Source organism: Grampus griseus (genome assembly GCF_964374135.1).
Source record: "Grampus griseus genome assembly, chromosome: 2".
Classification (NCBI taxonomy): Eukaryota; Metazoa; Chordata; class Mammalia; order Artiodactyla; family Delphinidae; genus Grampus; species Grampus griseus.
Genome location: NC_139018.1, coordinates 157752361 through 157777875, shown reverse-complemented (window position 1 = coordinate 157777875; position 25515 = coordinate 157752361). Strand labels below are relative to the sequence as shown.

Below are 25515 nucleotides of genomic sequence, written 5' to 3'. Positions count from 1 at the left end.
GTAGATTGCTTTGGGTAGTAGAGTCATTTTCACAATATTGATTCTTCCAGTACAAGAACATGGTATATCTCTCCATCTGTTTGTATCATCCTTAATTTCTTTCATCAGTGTCTTATAGTTTTCTGCATACAGATCTTTTGTCTCCCTAGGTAGGTTTATTCCTAGGTATTTTATTCTTTTTGTTGCAGTGGTAAATGGGAGTGTTTCCTTAATTTCTCTTTCAGATCTTTCATCATTAGTGTATAGGAATGCAAGAGATTTCTGTGCTTTAGTTTTGTACCCTGCAACTTTACCAAATTCATTGATTAGCTCTAGTAGTTTTCTGGTGGCATCTTGAGGATTCTCTATGTACAGTATCATGTCATCTGCAAACAGTGACAGTTTTACTTCTTCTTTTCCATTTTGTATTCCTTTTATTTCTTTTTCTTCTCTGATTGCCGTAGCTAGGACTTCCAAAACTATGTTGAATAATGGTGAGAGTGGACATTCTTGTCTTGTTCCTGATCTTAGAGGAAATGCTTTCAGTTTTTCACCATTGAGAATGATGTTTGCTGTGGGTTTGTCATATATGGCCTTTATTATGTTGAGGTAGGTTCCCTCTGTGCCCACTTTCTGGAGAGTTTTTATCATAAATGGGTGTTGAATTTTGTCAAAAGCTTTTTCTGCATCTATTGAGATTATCATATGGTTTTTATTCTTCAATTTGTTAATATAGTATAGCACATTGACTTGTGTATATTGAAGAATCCTTGCATCCCTGGGATAAATCCCACTTGATTGCGGTGTATGATCCTTTTAATGTGTTGTTGGATTCTGTTTGCTAGTATTTTGTTGACGATTTTTGCATCTATATTCATCAGTGATATTGGTCTGTAACTTTCTTTTTTTGTAGTATCTTTGTCTGGTTTTGGTATCAGGGTGATGGTGGCCTCATAGAATGAGTTTGGGAGTGTTCCTTCCTCTGCAATTTTTTGGAAGAGTTTGAGAAGGATGGGTGTTAGCTCTTCTCTAAATGTTTGTTAGAATTCACCTTTGAAGCCATCTGGTCCTGGACTTTTGTTTGTTGGAAGATTTTTAATCACAGTTTCAATCTAATTACTTGTGATTGGTCTGTTGATATTTTCTATTTCTTCCTGGTTCAGTTTTGGAAGGTTATACCTTTCTAAGAATTTGTCCATTTCTTCCAGGTTGTCCATTTTATTGGCATAGAGTTGCAGGTAGTAGTCTCTTAGGATGGTTTGTATTTCTGTGGTGTCTGTTGTAACTTCTTTTTCATTTCTAATTTTATTGACTTGAGTCCTCTCCTTTTTTTTGATGAGTCTGGCTAATGGTTTGTCAATTTTGTTTATCTTCTCAAAGAACCAGCTTTTAGTTTTATTGATCTTTGCTACTGTTTTCTTTGTTTCTATTTCATTTATTTCTGCTCTGATCTTTATGATTTCTTTCCTTCTGCTAACTTTGGGTTTTGTTTGTTCTTCTTTCTCTAGTTCCTTTAGGTGTAAGGTTAGATTGTTTGAGATTTTTCTTGTTTCTTGAGGTAGGGTTGTATTGCTATAAACTTCTCTCTTAGAACTGCTTTTGCTGCATCCCATAGGTTTTGGATCGTTGTGTTTTCATTGTAATCTGTGTCTAGGTATTTTTTGATTTTCTCTTTGATTTCTTCAGTGATCTCTTGGTTACTTAGTAATGTATTGTTTAGCCTCCATGTGTGTGTTTTTTAATGTTTTTTTTCCCTGTAATTGATTTCTAATCTCATAGCATTGTGGTCAGAAAAGATGCTTGATATGATTTCAATTTTCTTAAATTTACTGAGGCTTGATTTGTGATCCAAGATGTGATCTATCCTGGAGAATGTTCCATGTGCACTTGAGAAGAAAGTGTAATCTGCTGGTTTTGGATGTAATGTCCTATAAATATCAATTAAATCTATCTGGTCTCTTGTGTCATTGAAAGCTTGTGTTTCCTCATTAATTTTCTGCCTGGATGATCTGTTCATTGGTGTAAGTGAGGTGTTAAAGTCCCCTACTCTTATTGTGTTACTGTTGATTTCCTCTTTTATAGCTGTTAGCAGTTGCCTTATGTATTGAGGTGTTACTATGTTGGGTACATATATATTTATAATTGTTATATCTTCTTCTTGGATTGATCCCTTGATCATTATGTAGTGTCCTTCCTTGTCTCTTGTAACATTCTTTATTTTAAAGTCTATTTTATCTGATATGAGTATTGCTACTCCAGCTTTCTTTTGATTTCCATTTGCATGGAGTCTCTTTTTCCATCCCCTCACTTTCAGTCTGTATGTGTCCCTAGGTCTGAAGTGGGTCTCTTGTAGACAGCATATATATGGGTCTTGTTTTCGTATCCATTCAGTGAGCCTGTGTCTTTTTTGTTCCACAGGCTGCAGGATTGTAGTTCTTCTTGCTTCTGCTGTCTGCCCTCTGGTGGATGAGGCTATCTAAGAGGCTTGTGCAAGTTTCCGGATGGGAGGGACTGGTGGTGGGTAGAGCTGGCTGTTGCTCTGGTGGGCAGAGCTCAGTAAAACTTTAATCCGCTTGACTGTTGATGGGTGGGGCTGGGTTCCCTCCCTGTTGCTTGTTTGGCCTGAGGCGACCCAACACTGGAGCCTACCTGGACTCTTTGGTGGGGCTAATAGCGGATTCTGGGAGGGCTCACGCCAAGGAGTACTTCCCAAACTTCTGCTGCCAGTGTCCTTGTCCCTATGGTGAGCCACAGCCACTCCCCACCTCTGCAGGAGACCCTCTAACACTAGCAGGTAGGTCTGGTTCAGTCTCCTATGGGGTCACTGCTCCTTCCCCTGGGTCCTGATGTGCACACTACCTTGTGTGTGCCCGCCAAGAGTGGAGTCTCTGTTTCCCCCAGTCCTGTCGAAGTCCTGCAATCAAATCCCGCTAGCCTTCAAAGTCTGATTCTCTAGGAATTCCTCTTCCAGTTGCTGGACCCCCAGGTTGGGAAGCCCGACGCGGGGCTCAGAACCTTCACTCCAATGGGTGGACTTCTGTGGTGTAATTGTTCTCCAGTTTGTGAGTCACCCACCCAGCAATTATGGGATTTGATTTTATTGTGATTGTGCCCCTCCTGCTGTCTCATTGTGGCTTCTCCTTTGTCTTTGGACGTGGGGTATCTTTTTTGGTGAGTTCCAGTGTCTTCCTGTCATGACTGTTTAGCAGTTAGTTGTGATTCTGGTGCTCTCGCAAGATGGAGTGTGAATGTTCTGTTTCTTGCAGCCCTAAGGGCTGGTCTCATCTGGTCTCCTTCGCCTGAAGACTCCATAAATGGTAGCTCCTGTCATTGTTCTTCTGAACTTCTTTATTCCTCATGACAATTCCAAAAACCAGGTGGTGGTGTCCCCACCTCACAGTGAAGGGACCAGGCTTAGAGGAGAAGGCTGCCTAGTCACAGTTGGTGAGTTGGTGGGATTCAAACCCAGGCCTGTCCGCACCCAAAGTTGGGATTCTTTCTACTATACCACCCTACTTCCCTCTGCTCTGCTGTTTACCCCAAACCAAGCTGTCTTCTGGAATTCCTCATTTTTATTTTGTAAAAAATTTTAATTTTATTGCAGTATAGTTAATTTATGATGTTGTGTTAGTTTCAGGTGTAGAGCAAAGTGATTCAGTTATACATATATTCATTCATTTTTAGATTCTTTTCCCATATAGGTTATTACAGAATATTGAGTCGAGTTGCCTGTGCTGTATAGTAGGTCCTTGTTGGTTACCTGTCTTATATATAGTAGTGTGTGTTTGTCCATCCCAAGCTCCTGATTTATCTCTCCCTTCCACGTTTCCCCTTTGGTAACCATAAGTTTGTTTTTGATATCTGTAAATCTGTTTCTCTTTTGTAAATAAGTTCATTTGTTTAATTTTTTAAAAAATTAGATTCCACATAAGAGTGATATCGTATGATATTTGTCTTTCTCTGTCTGACCTTACTTCACTTAGTATGATAATCTCTAGGTCCATCCATGTTGCTGCAAGTGGCATTATTTCATTCTTTTTAATGACCGAGTAATATTCCATTGTATATATGTACCACATCTTCTTTATCCATTCCTCCGTCGATGGACCCTTAGGTTGCTTCCATGTCTTGGGTATTGTGAATAGTGCTGCAGTGAACTTTGGGATGCGTGTATCCTTTCGGATTATGGTTTTCTCCAGATATATGCCCAGGAGTGGGATTGCTGGATCAGATGGTAGTTCTATTTTTAGTTTTTTAAGGAACCTCCATACTGGAGGTTTAGAGGCATCTGGAATGTGATCTAGAGAGCATGCTTGTCCCCCAGCCCTGGTGGATGGCGACTTGGCAGGAACTAGGAACGTATCAGGACTCCAGCTTAGAATGGGATGTGGCTTAGGGTAGGAGGTCTGGTCCAGCAGGAAACCCAGGATGCCAGACTGGAAACATGGCAGAAACCAACTAACTGTATGGCCTGGACCTGTGGCTGAGGTAAGGGGATGCTTGCCTCTGGCCAGCTTTAGAAATTGGGGGTGAGGTGCCAGTGAGGTCCAAGGATGCTGTGCATTCTTGGAGGTGAAGCCTGCTTGACTGCGAGTATCATGACAAAAATAGAATAACACAAGCAAAACCACAAGCAGAGTTGGGGAGAGAGGTTGCACTGGAGGCCTTGCTTGGGTAGGGGGTGGTCTGGGTTGTGGATGGCGCGAGGTCATGGTTTGACAGTGAGGATTATTGTCCTGTAGGCAGTGGGATGAGAGGCAGAGAGAAGTTGATGTGCCTGGCCTGGGAGGTGATGGTTGCAGCCACAAGGCAGAATGAGGCCACCTCGGAGGAGACAGGAGAGAACTGAGGTTGAGAACCACGCCTTGGGGCTTGGCTGCAGTTGAGGGAGGACAGAGGGACAAGACTCAGCCCGGCGGACAGACCACCAGCCATGAGGAATGTGGGTGGGAGAGCAGGAGACTGCAGTGTGGCGGGACCCTCTCGCAGAGACAACCAGGAGGGCAGCGGTGCCAAGGGCTGAAGTTCAAGGGGCGGAAAGATGCTGGATTTGGCAAGAAAGAGGTTCCTGTAGGACTGCAGCGTGTCCATTCCTGCTCATCCACGTTGCCGCCTACCATGGTCGACGTTGGGAAGTTGTGCTCTGAGTGAGAGACCTGAGGTCCTCAGAGTCACTTGTGTTCACTGTGCAGGACCAGTTAAGGCAAGAAAACATCGTTGGTCATGGGAGGAAGGGTAACAGCCATGGTGTTTTCCGCTCAGGCCTTGGTTCGGCTGACAACCAAGGCTCCTCTCCTGCCAGCTTCCGTGAGGCAGAGTTTTGCTGCACCGTGTAAGTGTAGTCTGTGAGTCCCCCGGGACAGAGAGGGAGGGAGGGAGGCTTCCGAGGGCAGCTGATGGGCTCGGGATCTGATTCCACATCATGACAGTCAAGGACTTTTCTTCCCTTCAGAATACTACAACTTTGCAGGTGTATGTGCTAGAGTGATTACCTGCCTTGACACTGCACCTGTAAGTAGACAGGCTCCCGCTTTAGGGTGTAGACCCTGAGAAGTAGACGGTTTGATGACGCGCCTGCCTTTACAGAGTGCTTTCTAGTTGCTTAGTTTATTAGTTTGTGGAGTGGCTTTTAAGGAAGTTTTTAAGAGCCTCTAATCTGGGGAGAGACACGCTCTTTGTCAGAATGAAAAATAGGTCCCTGAAATAACAGAAGAATTCATCTAATTATCTTCTGTGCCCGGTCGAAGCCTCTGAAGCGAGGAAAAATTTAAAGTTGGGGCTTCCTGTAAATTAAGCTCTCTATTAAACAGAACCCACATCAATAAATGGTGGTGTACTGAAGCAGCCTTTAAAAGGCAGGACTGCCACGTCGGGGGAGGTGGAGAGAGGCCTGGTCTACATCCTGCCCCGTCAGCTGCTGCCCCATGCTGCAGCTCATGGTTCTTAGAGCCTTGGAGAAAGCTGGGAGGGAAAGGTATTCCGCAAAGCACAGAAGCCTGGAGCTAGCGATCTGGGACGTTGTGCAGAGCTGTGGACTCTGGACAGATCACTTAAAATTTGCGAGTCCCTGTTTCCACACTGGAGCCCACTTGGGATGATAAACGCTGTCTTCCTCCCCGGTTTGTTGAAAAGGCCCAAAGAGAGAGGATATGGGAGAGTGCTTCTAACGCCATGAGGCACTATACACACACAGTCAAGGGTGGTGAAGCCTTTTGGAAAATGTCGGGGTCGGAGTGTGCTCCATAAAGAGCCGCCAGCTTCGTCAGCCATGTTCTAGATTGAGTTGAAGATTGCTTTTTCTTTAACGGATCAAGATGGTGTAGGAAAATGTGATCCTACCTGCAGGTGAGAGGGCTGTCTCCCCAGTTTAGGATTCGATGGACTTGCCCACCCAGTCAGGCACAGATGGCTCTGGAAAACCACAGCCTGTGTCTGTGGGCTGTGGTGCCCTACTGTTTTCAACTTTGATAAGAAGACTGGACAGGGAGTCCCCTGTGGTCAACTAGTTCCCGAAAGGGTAAGGGGAGAGGGTGGGACCAAGAGAGGCAGGCGCAGTTTCCGTTCTCAAATAAACCAATCAGAATTCACTCCCCGCCCCTGGGGGGGCGTGAGTGAGGAGCCCTGGATAGACCAGGAACGTACCTCCACTGAAGGACCCTCTACACAGAAACTAGACAGCAGGGAAGGAGACTCCTCCCAACAGATACTAGCATTTAGAAGTAACTCGTCCCAGAACTAATGCTGTGGGCTTTGAATTCATTAGCGCTTTTTTACCTCGCTCCCAGAGGCTTCTTGTTCACAGACCATGACAGATTTATTGAGACATCGCCTTAGGAGCCTCTGGTGAAAGGCTTACAAAGGACCTGGAAGTCTGATGCCTGCGTGGAGGGTTCGCTTTCTGTGCTGGGGACTCTTACTGATGGGCAGTCACTAAGAATGAACTCTTTTTTTTTTTTTTGCGGTACGCGGGCCTCTCACCGCTGTGGCCTCTCCCGTTGCGGAGCACAGGCTCCGGACGCGCAGGCCCAGCGGCGGGCCCAGCCGTTCCGCGGCATGTGGGATCCTCCCGGACCGGGGCACGAACCCGCGTCCCCCGCATCGGCAGGCGGACTCCCAACCACTGCGCCACCAGGGAAGCCCAAGAGTGAACTCATAATTTGCTTCATAGAATTCAGTGGTTTATCATCCAGAGTGAATTCTATGCCGAGTCCCGCTTGTGTGGAGTCTGCCTTTTCCATGTGTCATTCTATGGCATCTGTAGTAATGAAGCTTTCTCCCTGGGGAGAGCCAGCGTTGGGCTCTCTTTTGCATGATGCCTCCTTCTAGCCGAAATCCCCACACAGCTAGCATCCAGGAGTCAGTAACTCAGGATCACGGGAGAAAAGAAGCATTAACAGTGAGCAACAGATCACTGCCTGGTTTATATTCTTAGACTATGGTGGCTAATCCCTTGATTTTACTAAGATAAACTGTCAAGAGTCAAAACCATTGGAGTTTAATAAAAAGAATATATTTGCCTTCTTGTGTGCCTGTGACACTGTCAGTGACTTACACCTATAATCTCTTTCTCACCCAACATCAAAATCTAATAATCTTTGGGGATAGGAGTCAGAGATATATATTGAGCTCTAGTTAATGAACTTGCTAACCATGATTTCAAGATTAGTTGTGATGTGCTTGTGTGTGGGAGAGAGAAAGACTGTGTGTGTGTGTGTGTGTGTGTGTGATTATGAAAGTATATGTACATATAATTTATAAAACATTGGTATTTGGAAGTCTTTCTCTTAGCCCTTTTTCTTAGGTTTTGTGTATAAACCGTAGTCCCTTAGTGCCTGCATGTTCTCAGGACATTTACTAGCAGTGTGATTTTAGGTAAGTCACTTGCCCTCTTACTCTTTATTTCTTTCTTCATCTCTTAATTTACAATTAAGGATGCCTTTGGCTACAAGTAAGAGAGAACTCTGGACTCAGCTAATTTAAAACAATGAGGAAAGGGACTTCCCTGGTGGCACAGTGCTTAAGAATCCGCCTGCCAATGCAGGGGACATGGGTTCAATCCCTGGTCCGGGAAGATCCCACATGCCGCGGAACAACTAAGCCCGTGTGCCACAACTACTGAGCCTGCGCTCTAGAGCCCACGTGCCACAACTACTGAAGCCCACGTGCCTAGAGCCTGTGCTCTACAACAAGAGAAGCCACTGCAATGAGAAGCCCACATACCGCAACGAAGAAAGCCTGCGTGCAGCAATGGAGACCCAACACAGCCAAAAATAAATAAATGTTAAAATAATAATAAGAAATTAATACTAGATTAAATACTTTATAGAAGAATAAAACAATGAGGAAATGTCTCATCACATGAGACAAGAAATCAAAAGCTATGGCAGCTGCGGAAACAGTACGGTCGGGGCTCTCGGACCCCTCTGGGTGACTCTCTTGGCTTGGCCTTCTCTCTGTGGTGCCTTTGTCCTCAGGCTAGCTTTCCTCACGGTTGCAAGAAGGCTGCAGCAGTTCAAGGCATCAACTCCAGGCCCAGCAAGATCCAAAAGAGGGAGGCATTCTCTCTTCCTGTGTCGCTTTTATTAAGAACAAAAAAATTATCCTCATGAACTTCCCCTCCCCACAAGCCAGCAGACTTTCTCTCGTGTGTCTTTGGCCAGAAGTGTGTCACAGACCTGTACCCAGTGGGCCACTTAACTTAGACCAGTAAGGACCCACCCCCTAGGACACCCTCCTGAAGTAATGGCCATGTGAAAAAGGGTGGAACTTTAACAAAGTTGGGATTTAACGGGAAAGGAGGAAGGATTTGGGTAGCCATCACCATGAAGCCTGTAAGATTATCGTGAGGAATGTTGACGTAACGTGGTTTGATGAGTGAAGCACATACGAAACTCTTCGAACAGTGCTTAGGACGTGGGCACCACTCTGTGTGTGTTTGCTTATTGGGCTGAATATATGAATGTGATGAGTCTGAGTGCCATACCAGTAAAAAGTAGCATTATGAATGGTATTGTTTTGTTAGAGGTAAACGAAGAGAGAGAGCCGAAGGTAAACAAGAAAGGAAATCTAGTTGGTGCTCAGAGCCAAAGAGGAGACAGAGTGAGCCCTTGGCCTATATTTGGTCATCGTCTTTATCTTGGGAGGAGTTAGAGCAGCTTTCTAAATAAAGGAAAAATACTATTGTCCAATGTGTTAATGAATTCCAGTCTCAGAAGTCTCCTCTTTCCCACAGCTATTTTCTTTCACTAGTTGAAAGTGGTATTTAACTGCAGAAGTATTCTTAACATAGCTGGAGGTCTCTTAACCAAATAAAAAGCTTAGATTCCATTACTCTTGATGGGAGAATGGAGTTGGAAAATAGTGTGTTGTGTATCTGTGTGTAAATTTATGAAAAGCATACACATACACTTGTAAGAAACATATAAAAGCTATGGCAATTCTAGCCAAGAAAAAGGAAAAGAAAAATCTTGGCTTCTTGAAGCTTTTAACTAGAACTAAAAATATTCTTCCTAGTCCATGTTTGATACATTACTCAAGAAAAAATTTATTCTGTGTATCCCAAACGATTCTGGAGTTCATTTTCACACTATGTGACTTAAACTCCCTGTTGTATCTGATGATGTTTTATGTCATTTGGGACTGAGGCTTTTGTGCTGGCCACTTGATATGGCATTTTAGATGTAACAGGTGACAACTGCAAAGCTACAGGTCTTTAGAAGAAGAAAGGAAGAACCAGTTCTAAATGGGAAAGCTCACTCACGTTAATGCATCATTTCATTCTTACAGCTGGAAGAGATTTGGGGGGTTTGCTGATGGTTCGGTATTTTTGTTAGATCCAAAGCAAATCTCTTTAAAGGGTAGGTGTCCATCTGACAGTAGAACCTGTCATATCAAATCCTTCCACTTCAGGGAAGCCAAAGAAGGCAGGGAGAAATTTTGGAGCTCTTACTCTGGTGTGAAAACAGCAGTTTCTGTTTTCTTGCTTCTTGGGCTTTTATCAAATTTGACTTTGAATCTCAGAAAGCTATGTTCCATTATTTATCATCAACCTCCTGAAGTCTGATGTTTGTCAATCTATCTGGTCTGACACTTAGCATCCACAAATCCAAATAGTCATTTCTTTCTCAGAAGCTGTTTCCTTACGCTCATGCCCTCAAAGAGGGGTCAGAGGGTCTTCCTCTACGTGGCGGGAGTATTTTCTTTGAAGTTGAGACCGCAAGTAACTATTTGGAAGCCTCCTAAGGAGGTCTTTAGAGCAAACCTGGATCACCAACGTTGAAATGGAAACTGTACTGATTTCAGCTGATTTCTTTGGAGTGGCAGATCTTTGTGCGTCCCCAGCTCTCTGAGCCTAGGTGCTTCCATTAACTTCCTAATGCAAAGCCCTCCTTTGTCCTGAGTTGCTCCAGGCTTTAGAGCAAACACGGAGCGGGGAGCTAGGCTACAGGTGTATGGTAGTCCCAGAGCCTTGAGGAAGAAGCAACAGAAAAAACACCCCAATTATGTATGCCAACGCCTTTCCCGACATTCACAAGGACCATTTCTATGAATAGATTTGCTACATAGACTGTAGCTCGGATAATTTAAGACTGATGGAAGCGTCTTCCCTCTCTGCACGTTTCATGCTCTTTGGCCTTACGGTTCTTCTTTGCTTTGAAGGAAATACTGGTCTTCAGCAAGGAGTCGATCCACCTGCCGTTTCCTTTCCTAACTCATTTTTGGGAACAGTAGATAAAGTGGGTGACAGTCACTCGGCAGGCTCTGGTGACACTAGGTTTTCACAACAGCCCTGCGACGTGTGTACTCTTAGGACTCTCCTGTCATAGACGTGGACACTGAGACAGGGTGGGCTGAAGCCACTTGTTGAAACCACCGAGCTGGTGAGGGCAGAGTCTGGGCCAGGGCCTGGGTGTAGGGGATCCCAAGCCCGTGCTTACCGCAGAGCTGTTTCAGGATGGTGACGCTCTCTGCCAGCACCTTAGGGGGCATCCGTATTGCCGAGGGTGTGGTGGTGCTATTTGTGGGCTCCTCCCTGCTGTTAGGCACTTCTGTTCCCCCTCCTGCCTACTTTTCTTCCACTGAGATGTCACATTCTAAGCAGACCAAGCCTGAAGACCACTAAGATCTCTCCTGCGTTTCTGCACAGAGCTTTATACCCCATAGAAAACTTTCCATTTTCCATCCTGATTGGTTTGGTCAGCAGGGCTGCTTCTGGGTGTCAGGGCAGAAATCCCGAGCTTGGGATGTGGCGGGCGGTGTTCGGGCAGCACAGTTACTCTGGAAAGGTGTGGCCTTCTCCACGCCCTTGGGTGTAGGGAGGGTTGTGCAGCCTTGCCCCCTTCAGGGGCCTCGGCGTCATCTCCCACAATTCTCGCCTCTCCCCGCTGCGCAGCTCCCCCCGCCCACCCTGTGTTTCCACTCCGCATAGTTTGCCATTGTGGGGAAAAGATGTTGAGCTCAGTACAAAAGCACCAGACGTACACTGAGTATTGTGGGCTTTGGCCTGTTTCTTCCACAGAGATCAGGGCTGGAATGTCACATAAATCTGCCGCGCCTGGCAGCTGCCTTCTCCGGGCCAATAAGCAGACAAGTCTTGAACCTAAGGTTAGGGAATTTCCATCCTCTGCTGCACCAGGACCCAGACACATCTTTCTCGCTCCCAGTGATCTTTCTTTATCCTGGCTCTTCCCCCCCACCCCCACCCCGCTCTTTCCACACACACGCAAATGAAACACTAAAAAACAATACAGTAATCCCAAAGGTCTGTGGAACTGGAGGATAAAAACACAACAGATATTCAGAAATCTTATGTCTGTTATTTTCATTGCTTTGCCCTCTCAAGGACAGTACCGTTATGCTGAGAAAACCCTTAAGAGAGGAGGGAACATTTTAATTTTCCTGAAGACTCACCTGTAAGTGTTTTGGGTAGTCTGTGGTGCAATGGTAAACACCAGGCTGGCAAGAGGCCCTAGCCCTGACCTTGACCCTGACCAGCCTTGAGATCTAGGCCACACCACTAACCCTGTCTGAGGCTCAGGTGTTTTGACTGTAATCCTAGGGGTTTGGACTAGATGATTTAGAAGGTGTCTTTCAGCTCTGACATCCTATTTTTTTGTGGGGCTTTTTTTTGTTTTTTTGTTTTTTGCGGTACGCGGGCCTCTCACTGTTGCGGCCTCTCCCGTTGCGGAGCACAGGCTCCGGGCGCACAGGCTCAGCGGCCATGGCTCACGGGCCCAGCCGCTCCGCGGCCCCTGCATCAGCAGGCGGACTCTCAACCACTGCGCCACCAGGGAAGCCCTGGCATCCTATTTTTTGAGTGGAGGAGATACTAAGTCCATAAAGACGGTTTCCTATGGGCTGGTCCTGGGCTAACCCTGACCCCTGTATATGCAAATGATAGAACACTTGGGTAACTAGTATCTGAGTGTCTATTACAAGCCAGGCACTGTGCTAAGGAATAATAAGGCATGGTCCTACTCTTTGTAGCTTGTATACTACTACTAACGTGGGTGAGATGGCAGTGGTAGCCCTTCCCAGGTTACAGTGAATTAGGGCAGTTGTAGGGTAGTTATCAGAGTCTAAGATTTAAGAGACTAAGCTAGCCGGGCAGGTCAGAGTCTAAGGTTTAACTTTCAATCCTGTCATCTTTGGCTACCTGCTGCTTCGGCCTGACTCTCGCTTTTGGCAGTGGCATCCTGACCTTCCCGTGGCCACCCTTTCTCATTGAACTGATTGCATCCCTGTGATCTAGGCCTGGTCCAGTAGATTTCATCTCCCCTGGCCATGGTCCGTGTTTAAGAAATGGGCAGACACCTAAGCCAGGCTAATGAGACGTTTGCGGGAACTGTAAGGACAAAGGCTCCTCGTTCCCTTTGGGGTTACCGATAGGAAGAATGTACACCTGATGCTGTTGGCATCTTCCCCACGACATGGGGCGAAGCTCCTGAGGATGAGGTTGATACCGGGGAGAGCAGAGCAGAGGAGACAGGAAAGCCTCCCGATGGCATCGTCAGCGTACCTGAGTCCAGCTCTGCCAGGACCTAGAGTGAGTCTTGGACTTGTCAGTTTCATAGACCAAAGACTCCTTTTTCCCTACTGGAGCTTTGGGCTGCATTCGTGTTACCTGTAATTGTCATGATCACCATTGCTCTTTGGGCACTGCTGTGTTTCTGCCGCACCCTCTGGGCAGCAGACCCTGTGGATTGAATCAGTTAGGATGTGTTTGACTTCAGGGTTGTCCCCAAAGCAGTCTAAATGCTAGGGCGTTTATCAGTCTCCTGTAACAAGAAGCCCAGGGCCGTGCAGGTCCAGGGTTGGTATCTAGTGTCGTGGGAGGCTCAGGCTGTCAGGGTCTTGGCACCTGTGGCTCTCAGCCTGGCCTTTGAATTTGTCCCCTTGTGGTGCAAGGTTGTCGCCTTAGGAATCACCTCCTCACACAGCTGCTTTATCCCAAATGGAAATTTTTCTCCAGATTCCTTCAGAGTCTCGGATGGTTGGGGGTTTTTTGTTTGTTTGTTTTTGTTTCATTTGGCTTGGTTTCATTTTGTTTTTGATCAGAAAGAAGGAGTTTGTAGCAGCCCTTTAGCAGGCTTTCCTTATGCTTCTGGTAAAGGAAGACAGAGCCTGACACTAGGTAAAGGAGGTAAAGACAGATTTCACGCAGTACTGTGGCAGTAGGAGAAAGAGACTTGAGGACGTGGAGAGCTGGGCTGAACTCTGATCCGGGTAGAGGTGGCTGTGAGTTTTAAGAGGAGAATGAGCAGAGGCTCAAGCACAGACAGAGAGGCAGAAAAATCACAAAAAGCACGCTGGTTAGTCAGTGTGATGAGGCCATGTGGGTTTACTGACTGGTGCTAATAGAAGTTAGGCTCCTGCCTCCCATAGAGCCCGGAAGACCTGGGACGGTGTGTGTGTGTGGGGGGGGGGGGGGTGCTATCTTTCCTGATGATTACATTTGAAAGGAATGGCTCTCAGGTCCTTGAGAAAGACACATATACATCTCAAAGGGACAGAAGAAGGATTTACAATTGTAAGGTTTTTTGTTTTGTTTTTTAAATAAATGCTTTAAGAAAAGGGAGTCAGGGGCCCATCAGGCTGTTGGCTGGAACAAATGGTAAATTGATTTGGCAGCTTTGAGGTGTTTTCTGGTGGGAACTCACAGGGCACTGGTTCAACCCAGGGCCATGACCACAGGCTGCTCGAAGCCGTGTGAGTTTGTTTGAGCCCCTTAGTGGGGTGCAGTGGGTAAGATCGTTTGTGCCGAGGGTCATAGTCCTTTCAGCACAAGGTTGAGGCCTGGTGGAGAAGAAGACTCCGAGGAACTTGACCAAAGCTTCGTCAAGAAGAGGTCTTTGTCATTTCCTTGGCCAGAATTGTGTTCTTGGCCCGTGATAATCAATCCACCGGAAGCTCCAGGCTTCTACTGTGGCAAAAGAAGTGTAATTTCCCCTGTTAGTGGAGAGTCTAACCTTAGACTCATCAAGGTACATCTCCTGGAGGTGGGAAATCCCTTTTCTCTGAGCCTGGAACCAGGAGGAAGGTGAATAAAATCAGGGTTCCATGGGCAGGAAAAAGGGGGTGAGGAGTGGCTTTCGGGTCTGCCGCTGGGTCTGGGTGCTGACTCCCCAGCTGTGCTGGGTGGAGGGCCCGTTAATGTCCATCTTAACCATATTCCTGCTCCATAGACAGGCTTGATGGAGGAAACTTGGCCTGAAGAGTATAATACTGAATTTTACGAATAGCTCAGGATATCTTGAGAGGCATAGAATGATGGATGAGGACGTTTTCTTTCTGATTGTGGTGGTCTGGCAGAACAGCAACATGTAGTGGTCACAAGTCACAGAAACAAGGATGAAGGTATTGAATCTGCATCTTGGTTACAAACCAGATGATCCACAGGGTCTCCCTTGAAACTTTTCTCCCTCTTCACTCCCAACGTCCTGCCCTGTAATAACCGTGGACAGGCTTAGAAATAACTGGGCTTTGCCTCAGAAAGGTGGTGTTTTCAGACAGGAATGAAGTGATGGATGGAGTAGGATTGGGGGCGGGGGGTATGGAATCCCAATCAGAGGGCGGGTAGTAAGATTTTCTTAAGTGAAATTCTACAGGTTGCCTAACAGAGGTGTCCTTGAAAAGTTATATTTTATTTGAATTAGGAGAGCTTAGTATTTAACGAAATCTTACAGTGACTCTTTAGGGAAGTGAAAGTACACAATTGTGGGAACATGTAACTCCCTTTGGTATACCAACTGAGGAGTCTAAATATCAGATGTGTCTGAACAAAAATACACTTATTCTAAACGTTTAAAAAATAGATGATGAGTCATCGAAAACAATTGAAGCACAGGTTGCTGCTGTGGGCAGTGTGTGGTGACTGCGTGAAGTGCTGGGCTGTGAGTGACAGCTGGTGATGTCTAGGTGGGCTGGTCCACGCGCTGAAGACGGGAAGGCAGAAGGCGATGGACGTCTGCAGGGCTCTCCTGGGAGTCTCCCAGGTGACACATGCATTGTGATTGTCTGGGTCCCTTATTTGCTTTCATGGGTTATATTCATTTTTTTGGAGTGTTGGATTCTAATGGGGCGAATATATAGTAAGTACCCCATTCAGTAATCTGTGTCATGAAGCATAAGCTCATTCAAAATCAAAAACATTTGAGTTGGATGAAGTCTCTTATGAGCATCATGTTTGTTTGGACTTAAAATATAGAAATTCTGGAGATACTGATAATTTGGCATAGGTCAGATCACGGGCATTCTGGGTTAAACTACAACAGTATTTGTTTTCTTTTTCTTTTTTTAATTTAATTTTTATTTTATATTAGAATGTAGTTGATTTACAATATTGTGTTAGCTTCAGGTGTACAGCAAAGTGATTCAGTTATGCATATACATAGCAGTGTTTGTTTTCTGAGTGAAGATTTGCAGACGTTATTACCTAGCACGACTTCTCCACACTAGGCCAGAGCTCGACAAACTTCGGCCCTCAGGCCACATCTGGTTAGCTGGTCACCTCCGGCCCACTGCCTGTTTTTGTATGGCTCCTGAGCTAAGTATGGTTTTCACGTGTAAAATATATATATATATATATATTTTGCGACATGAGAATTGCACGAAATTCTCATTTCAGCGTGTATAAATAAAGTTTTAGTGGCTCACAGCCTTGGTCGGTGTCAGGGATTGTGTGTGGTTGCTTCTGGGCTACAATGGCCTGGATGAGTGTTGTCCCAGGCCGTGTGGTTCCCAAAGCCCCAACTACCTATTCACTGGCCTTTTATCAAAAATGATTGTCGTCCCCTGCCCTGGACCCTTTCATGACTTCCCTTGTTTTCTTCTTCCCACGTGAGAGGTCCTTCCTCTCGGGGTCCGCGTTCCCTGGGCTGAGTGCCCACGAGCCCCCCAGGCTCTTCCTAAGTCTCAATTCCACAGGGTTAAACCTGAGCGAGCCACCGTCTCAGCTTGTCCCTCAGCGAGTGAGCAGCGGGGCTCGGGAGAGAATGTTCCCTGCCCACGTTCAAGCAGGTGGTGCGAGAGTCACAGACCAGTGACTTCTCCGTGGTCTACCTGTGAAAACACCATTAGCCGTTTTTTTTTTTTTTTTTTTTTTAATTTTATTTTTCTTTTGCTTCGGGCCATAGCAGTATTTTATTTGCATGTACATATTTTCATCTTTTTAATTTTCTCGTAATTTATGAGGATAGGATGAGATGGGCTGAAGGTGGGCAAGAGGGGTCCAGGAGGACTGACTGGTTTACTCATTCATTCGTGTATTCATTTATACCTCCATTAAACACTTACTGAATAAGAGCCGCTGCAGACCTCAGGGAGCTCAGAATCCAGTCCGGGAGTAAAACACCTAACCAGGTAAATTGCAACAGGATATTAGCCAAACAACGATTGTACGGGATTTGTCTGCAGTACAGAGGTAGCGTGGATGAGAGCTTGGTTTACTCTGCAGAGGCTGGGGTTAAGGGCACGTGATCAGGGCAGGCTTTGAGGAGATCATACCTGACCTGGGACTTAAAGGAGGATGGGACGATTTGGCTGGGCTCTCAAAGACGACTAGCATTTCAGGCAAAGGACACTGAACATGCAATGTCACCAAATCATAAAACAGTCCCATGAGACGAAGAATTTCAATTAGTTCATTATTGCTAAAGAAGAAGTTTCAAGATGGGCTGAGAGCGAAGAAGAATCTGTAGCTAGAAAGCTAGGAGGGAGCTCGGGTATGAAGTGATGCCCCAGGCCAGGTTAGTGTTCAGTCCAAATGATGCCATCAGAGCATTTCAAGCTGGAGTTAAATAATCTTGGTTCTAACTCAGTTCTCTAAGTCTAGCTGAGTATCTTTATTGCACCTCAGTGAAACACGATTTCTTTGCAGGGTTAGGTAAATGTCCATGTCACTACATCATGATTTTTGAGCTTTGGGGATTGTCCTAATTCATTCCTTCATTGAGTTATTCATTCAGCTAATATTTATTGAGGGCCAGCTTTGTGCCAGGGACTGTTTCCGGGACTGAGGACGGAGCAGCGAATTGCTCTAGCTGGCGCCCACTAGCTACTTGCAGCCGTTCATTGTTTGGCTGGCTACTTAGGAGGTTTGGGGAGGACCACACAAGCCTGCCTTTGGGTCTTACGTGACTTGGCCACAGCCATTGTGGCCGTGTCCTCTGAGTGGCCACTGGAAGTCATTTTCTGTTTTGCACCTGCATCCATTATCTGATTAAAGGGTATAATTGTGGCCATCTTTGAACACACTGGAAGAACGATATTGGGGGTTGTGCAGATGGGGTCGAATTCCACGGAAGGCGAGTGCACGAGACATGAAAGAGGAGTTCCCACAAGAACGTGAACTATTCATCGTTTATTCAGGCAGTGGCTCCCACACATTTTTGGCTGGAGCTCCCACAAAGAAGAATATTTTAGAACCAAAACAGAAGTTTCACAAAGTTATGAAAGTGTTGCCCTGATACTTTCTATTCTGTCCTGATTTATCTACAAATGTAGGTAGAGACCCGCTAAACTGATTTCACAACCCACCGTGACTGGGTCATGGCCTCCAGGCTAAGAATCAGTGTGTCAAGGTGAACATTCCTTGCTGGCTGACGCAGGGTTTTCAACTGTCTTTATTTCTCCCAATTCTCACTAAGTACTTGTTGATGGATTGTTTCAGCTCCTCCTTGGCCTTTGATATCCAAGCAACTGCGCACAAACTGAGCCGTAGATCACTCAGTCTTTGTGTTACCGAGGCAGCCCCGCCATACATGCCCCCTGCACGTCTTGCCCCTCCTGAGGTGACCCAGGCTGCCTGGTCATAATTACTCCAGTTGGGCATTAAATGGAATCAGACCCTTCCTTATAGAGGATCTCGCTGTCAGCTGTGAAAAAACGATCATGGCCGACATCTTCCCTGGGCAGGACTGCGGGTCTGAACTTGTGCAGTTGGCTCTGCTTGGGGTGTGTGGTTTCTTCTAAGGGTTTCAGATGTGGGCGATGAGGTGGGAAGTTGAGAAATGTTTATCTTCTCTTTTCTAATGGCGTACAGGAGATTTAGCCAGAAAACCCAGGATAAGGGGAGAAAATGACAATCAAATGCATGTTTCTCTGAGGTTCACCAACCCCAGCGTGTTAAAGCATTTCATGTTGTTTATTTTATTTTACTATTATTTTTAAATTATTTATTTATTTTTGGCTGCGTTGGGTCTTCATTGCTGCGCTCGGGCTTTCTCTAGTTGCAGCGAGCGGGGGCTACTCTTCGTTGCGGCATGCGGGCTTCTCATTGCGGTGGCTTCTCTTGTTGCAGAGCACGGGCTCTAGGTGCGTGGGATTCAGTAGTTGTGGCTCGCCGGCTCTAGAGCACAGGCTCAGTAGTTGTGGTGCACGGGCTTAGTTGCTCTGCAGCGTGTGGGATCTTCCTGGACCAGGGCTCGAACCTGTGTCTCCTGCATTGGCAGGCAGATTCGTATCCATTGTGCCACCAGGGCAGCCCCCCATGTTGTTTATTTTAATAGAGAACAATTCACCTCATTCTGTTTGCTCCGAAGCTGATCTCGGGCGCCATAGAGTCTTGCTTAGCATTCCAGCAGGCAGTGTCCCCTCTTTTTTTCAAGTGAAACAATCCTGTGGACAGAGCAGCCTAGTGGTGACTCAGGCTGATTCTCTTTCTTTTAAATATGCACTGCTTTCTGGCTTCTGGGGAGTGCTTTGGAGAGTTTCCTGTTAGGTTGAACTCTCAGGCCTGAGCCTTATTGAACATACTTAGTTTATTTATTCATTCAATACGTATGTTTTGAGCCCTGACCTGTCAGGGGGAGCCCTTGCGTTAGTCAGTGTGCAGGTAAGAGCTGGAGGAAGAAAGGACCAGCTTCCAGGAGGGGGTGGGGCTGGATCTGTGTCGTAAGGAGAATGGTGGATGTGGGAAGGGGGCTGCCCTGGAGAGGAGACAGCCAGGGGAGTGCAGGACGTGATGGTGCATGAGGGGTGAGGGGTAGCAGTAGCCAGGAGAGAGCACAGGTGTGTGCCCCTAAAGTGTGCTCAGAAAAAGGTAACAGTGCGATGCCCAGCCATTCCAATGGATGTCCGTTCCATTGGATGTCCCGCCATTCCGATGGGCCTGCACAGTCACCACGTGTGTACAACCTCAGCCTAACGTCAGCACCTGACTGCTTGACAGGCTGCACTCATAGTGATATACAGCCAGGGAAGTCCATGGTTCCCCTGGTCAGAAAACCCAGATATGTTGGTATTAAAGGAAGAGTCTTTGTCCAAGAATCTGATGTGACCTCCTCAGAGTCCTGCCAGGTTATTACTTCCATGGAGTTAGAAGCACGAGTCTGTTTTATACCTTCTTTCCCAGTGAGCATGACAACTAGCCCAGTCCTGCCGTGTTATATAAATCAGTATGTATTCCTAGGGTTAGTTTCAGGTCAAGGATCAGAAAACCCAAGAGGCTTAGGTAGAGGTTTGTTTCTCACTCGTGTGAAAGTCACGTAGGCAGGCCAGACTGGAATGGAGTGCCCTGGGGTCTGGTTCTTCCATCTGGTTACTCCCCTGTGCATGGCCTCTGTGACTAACTTCAACTCATGGCCCAAAATGTCCATTCCAGCTCCAGCCATCACATCTGCAGTCCAGCCAGCAGGAAGGAAAAAAGGGTAAGAGAAGGACATGCTTTTACCTTTATGAAGCACTTCCTAGAAGTTGTACATTATACTACTCTACCTACCACTTCTACTCATATTCCGTGGTCAGAACTTGTTCACATGGCTGCAGTGGGCTCAAGGCAGGCTGGGAATCTTGGGTTCTCACCTGGGCAACCCAGTGCCCGGTTACACAGTTCTCGTAGGATTCTGTTACTGAGGAAAAGAGAGAACCCATATCGAGGGACCGTTGGCAGTGGTGTTTGGCGCCTCTGCTATTTAAATAACCAAAAGAGTCTTCCAGGGGCCCTAAAAATCAAATGTGATGTCGCAGTCTGCTCACAGCCCCACAGCTTCCCAGATATTCTCATAATGTCACAAGATATATGTGAACGGGCCTAAGGACAAGGACTTGAGTTCTGACCAGACCTGTTGGTCTTCAGTTGGTCACCAGATATTTATTTAGTGCTCCCAGTGATTTAAGGCATTGGACCTAGGATCTAAGAAGGGCAAATCCTGTCCAACAATGACCTTCAAATTAGGGTTGAAGAGAGAGACCTGCTATTCTAGGAAAAGTCCTGCAAGTAGAGAGAGAGAGAAAGAAGGGATGTGGGCTGAAGGTGGCCCTTTCCTCCATCATGTATGTATATTACCTTCCTTCCTTAAGCCACATCTGATTCTCATCCCTTTGAATAGGGATGAGACCCAAAGGTGACTTCTGCAGACATCTAGCTCGTTCATAACATGGATCTTATTAGCGTAACTCTCAAAGGGTTATACAATTTTGAAATCCTTGCTGACCATTTCATTGCAGCCTTCTGTGCACCAGTAATATATTTGAAATGTAGCAGTTATCCGCACATCATGTTTCCCAACTGTAAAATTTCATTCCCAGGAGAAACAGTGTACTGGGGTTTGGCTTAAGGGGAAAAAATTCTTTCAATTACTCTTTTTCCAGATGCCTTATTTTTTCTTTTTGTGTCATTGCTTCTTTAACTGAAATAGTCTGATGTATTTTAAGCTATTTTCTTTTCTCTGTGAAACAGCTGCCAGCAGGGTTCTCTGCTTTGTCGGAAAAAAACAGCCTGTTTTCAGATATTTAGGTCTGATAATGTTAACACAGAAGTAAACTTGGAGACGGGGAAGGCCCTGAATGGGCATTTGCTCCATCTGAGCCAGGTGTATCCCATCTTTAAAGGCCTGCAATCTCACAGTTGCTGAACTCTGCTGGTACCTAAGTCTGTTTTCAGGAAGTTCTTTGGGTTTACCAATTAGTTAAGATCTGTATTAAGTCATTGGCTGTAAAAAGTTACTGATTTGGGTCACTCTTAATGGGATTGCTCAGGCTTTGATTTCATAGTTCTTTTAGGTAATTCTCATGATTTGGTTGGTATCTCCAGTATGTCTCTGTATGGCCCCATGTGAGAAAGCTGACCTTCCCAGAGTGTCTAATTTATTCTTAGAGGCCAGCTGATATCTGGACAGGATTGATCCATTTCTACCATTTATTACCTAGTAGTGATCTTCATTATAAAATATAAAGCTTCCTTCTCAGGCAGCTTAAAAGCTACAGTTGGATGGGTTGGATGGAAGTTGAGCACTGGAGTAGGAATTTAGCTTTGACTCCAAAGAAGGGCAGCTTTTCTCCTGGAACGGCAGATTAGAAGATGCAGATATGTTTAAGGAATGGGGAAGAAAGTTGAGGAACCTTTCTTCTGCCCCACTTCATTTCTTCCTTTCTCTCTCATACACACGTGAGCGCGTGCGCACACACACACGCACGCACGGAAGTCTTTATTTCTCTATAAAGCAGGAAGCAGTCATCTGCCAGGAGTGAAGAAGGAGGTGGTAGGAGAAGAGGGCTTTGAGGGAGCACTGAAGGCTGGCATCACTGTTGTGAGCGATAGCAAAGAGAGTTGACTTGAGACACATAAAGGAAGAACTGGGCAGAGTTGAAGCTGGAGATGCTAAATTTGTAGTGGAAGCAGTCAACATCCGGGGGGTAGGAGGGGAGAAGTTAGATCTTTGGTTAGATCCGGGGCTGGTGTATTGTTGGGGTGTTTATGAAAAGGACAAGAAGACAGCGGGCTGAGGGTATGGACGAGAACATAGTTGAAGTTATGGATCATTGATTAATGCTTCCATTAAGCAAATATTTATGAAGCAACCATGGGAGAGAGGGTGGCTGGATAGGGAAGGAGGTGAAGACAAGAGTAAATGGATACTTTTGGAGAAAATGGAGAGGTCAGGAGATGAGAAACCTCAGGAAGTCAAGGACCAACAAAGGAAGTGATGGCATGAGCAATCTGGAAGGATGAGAGTGGAAGCCGGTGTATAAATAGCTCTCTGTGTGTCCAGGCATCATTCTAGATTCTTGGTGCAAATTACCTCATTTAACTCTCACAGCAACCGTATGAGAAAGGACTATTATTTTTCACATTTTACAAGCATGGAGAGATTAAGTAACTTGTCCAAAGTCTCCCCACTAGTACAGAACTGGAATTTGAACCCAGATGGTCTAGCATCAAAGCCTAAGCTTTCCACATTGTACTTATACTGCCTCTAGGAAGTTGTGGTGCATAATGGGTGCAGAATGTTAAGGGTGGGGTGGTTCCAGGTGATGACTCACTACCGGAGACATCCGTAGGAGAAAGTGGCTAAAGCCTGGTGTGGGTGAAGGTCACTGGAGGCAAGCTCAAGGGTACATTATCCGTGGGATTCCTGGTGGGAGAGAAGCCTGGGCTAAAAGCATTCATGAGTGTAGGCAGGTGATTAGAAGACCAGTGGATGACAAATGAAGAGGTGGAGATTGTGATACAATCGGATGGCCTGAGTCCGAAAGCTCCAGGGTTATTACATGTGAGTGGAGGAGGAATAGCTTGGAAATGCCATTGTTGGAGGAAAAAGCGAATCCCTCCTCCCACCCTTGCAGCCTGAGGGACTGGGAAGCTGTGTTCTTGGGGAAGAGCGAGGCTTCAACCAGGCAGGCAGATGGAAGGAGGATTCTCCCCGTGAGATGAAGATGTTTGAGGATTTATTTTCTATACTGCAGAGTTCCAGCGACTTGGGAGGGAGGAGGGTGTGGGCAGCCTGGATCAAAGCATAACAACACAGAGAAAGTTGGAGTGAGAGCAGGGCCGATGGGAGATGGAAGGGGCCAACATTTTGGGTGATGACAGACCGGGGCGGACTGTTTGCCTTCAGGGGTCCAAGTGGAGCCCTGGTGTGGAGTTGCATGGACCTCCAGCCGGCCAAGGCCCCAGGTTGTGACCACTGTCCAAAGGGCCCAGGTTGGCCTTCCATCAGAGCCCGGCCAATGAACCTGCTTTCCACAGACCATCAGCTTTCCTTTAGCCGTGGCAACAATTTGTGTATGGGCTTATTCTGAGTCATAGTCTGTCCCTATCCAAGGGGGAGTCTTCTTTTTTTTTAATTTCATTGAAGTATAGTTGATTTACAATGTTGTATTAATTTCTTCCATACAGCAAAGTGACTCAGTTATATAGATAGATATTCTTTTTCATATTCTTTTCCATTATGGTTTGTCGCAGGATATTGAATATAGTTCCCTCTGCTATACAGTAGGACCTTATTGTTTATCCATCCTATATGTAGTAGTTTGCCTCTGCTAATCCCGAACTCCCATTCCTTTCCTCCCTACCCCTCCTCTCACTTGGCAACCACAAGTCTGTTCACTATATCACCAAGAGGGATTCTTAAACTTCTTCTGTGCCGTAGAGCTCTATGACAGTCTGGTGAAGCTTATGGACCCCTTTTCAGAGTAATATTTTTAAAGGCAGAAAATAAGATGCCCAGGGTTACAAAGGCAGCCAGTTTTATGTACGTAAGTTATCAGAATATAAAAAAAAAAATTGTGATAGCGAAATACATATGCTCTATTGTTGACACATTATAGAATAAGAACTAGCTGCAAGTCTCATAACATTTATAATTTCAAAGTAATGATGAGCATCAGTAATTTATTGAGATATAAGGTGAGATGAAGGTGTCTGATTTCCACCAGTGACAGAACGTCAGGTGTTGCTAATACTGCTGTGGCTTGTTGACTGAATTCAGAATAGAGCAAAATGCTATGTTTCAGTTAGAAATTAGTGAAAATAAACATGTAATATTTTCCCACCCAAATCCACAGAGCCTCTGAATTCTACTCACAGACCTTTGGCAGGTGGGAACCCCTGAATAAGAACCCCCATAGAAGAAACGTACACATAGGACCCAATTCTTAAAATGCAGACAGTTTAGGACTTCTGGCTTTTCCCATTCCACCATGTCTGCCTAAAAAAGTTGATAATTGTTGTACTCATGCGTGGACCTCACTCATAAAGGTTTGTGAACACAGTACACTTGTCAGAGCTTTAAATGGATTTGTGCCCCTCACTGTGTAGAGTCAGGTCTGGACCAGAGCCTGGGACAGACACATGTCATTGGAGCTCCCACTGAAGCCCCATCCTTACAAGCCCCTCCTGTGCTCTGTGCTCCAGGTCTCCTTCTAGAACGGCCTTTCTCAACCATAGCACTGTTGACGTTTCGGGATGGATACTTCTCTGTTGAGGGGGCCTGTCCTGGGCGTTGTGAGATGTTTGGCAGCATCCCCGCCCCCTCTGTCCACTGATGGCAGTAGTATTATCTCCTAAGTCACGACAAGCAAAATGTCTACAAACACTGTCAAATGTCCCCTGGGAGGTAAAATGCCCCCAACCCCATTTGAGAACAATTGCTGTAGAATGTGGTCTCAGCTGTTAACCCAATAGTAGCAGCCAGTGTCTGCTGCGGCCATTGTCCGTTGCACAGGAGGGCAACCCTACCTCACATATCAAAACGGCATCCTGTCCCCTCAGTGTCAGGTTGACCTCTTACCAATAATACAGAGAAACATTCACACACTGCAGGGAACTCTCATCCCAGTCATGGGAAGAGAACATTTTCCATTGCTCACAATATTTGCCACTAGAAACTGGGTAATACTTTCCCTCAAAATAATATCTAAGTATACTCACCGCTCTGCTAAATGTCTACAGATTGCTTTTGTGACACATATGCTTTCTGAGGGCACATTGCAAATCGGTGACCCATTATCACTGATTAGAAGAGAAAGTGAAAAACGTTAAGCCATTCACAGAGAAGCTTCACAGTCTCTTCTCCTGGGAAGCTTGTTCAAAAGGATTAGAGACCTATTTGATGAAAGTGATTTGGCTGAGGTTCTGCCCGGGGCATGAGCTTGATGACATCTGGAATTCTGTTCCAACTGTGCAATTATGAAAGGAAAAAAATGAACGAAAAAAATCATCACTGGAGCTTCCCTGGGGGCGCAGTGGTTAAGAATCCGCCTGCCAATGCAGGGGACACGGGTTTGAGCCCTGGTCTGGGAAGATCCCATATCCCG

The 25515-nt window shown here is 45.9% G+C and overlaps 1 protein-coding gene across 1 annotated transcript in view; it reads left to right on the top strand.

Moving 5' to 3' along the window:
* The window catches only part of LOC309818144 (coiled-coil domain-containing protein 3), a 102651-nt gene that overhangs the window by 42162 nt on the left and 34974 nt on the right, over positions 1-25515 (top strand). The window lies entirely within an intron of this gene.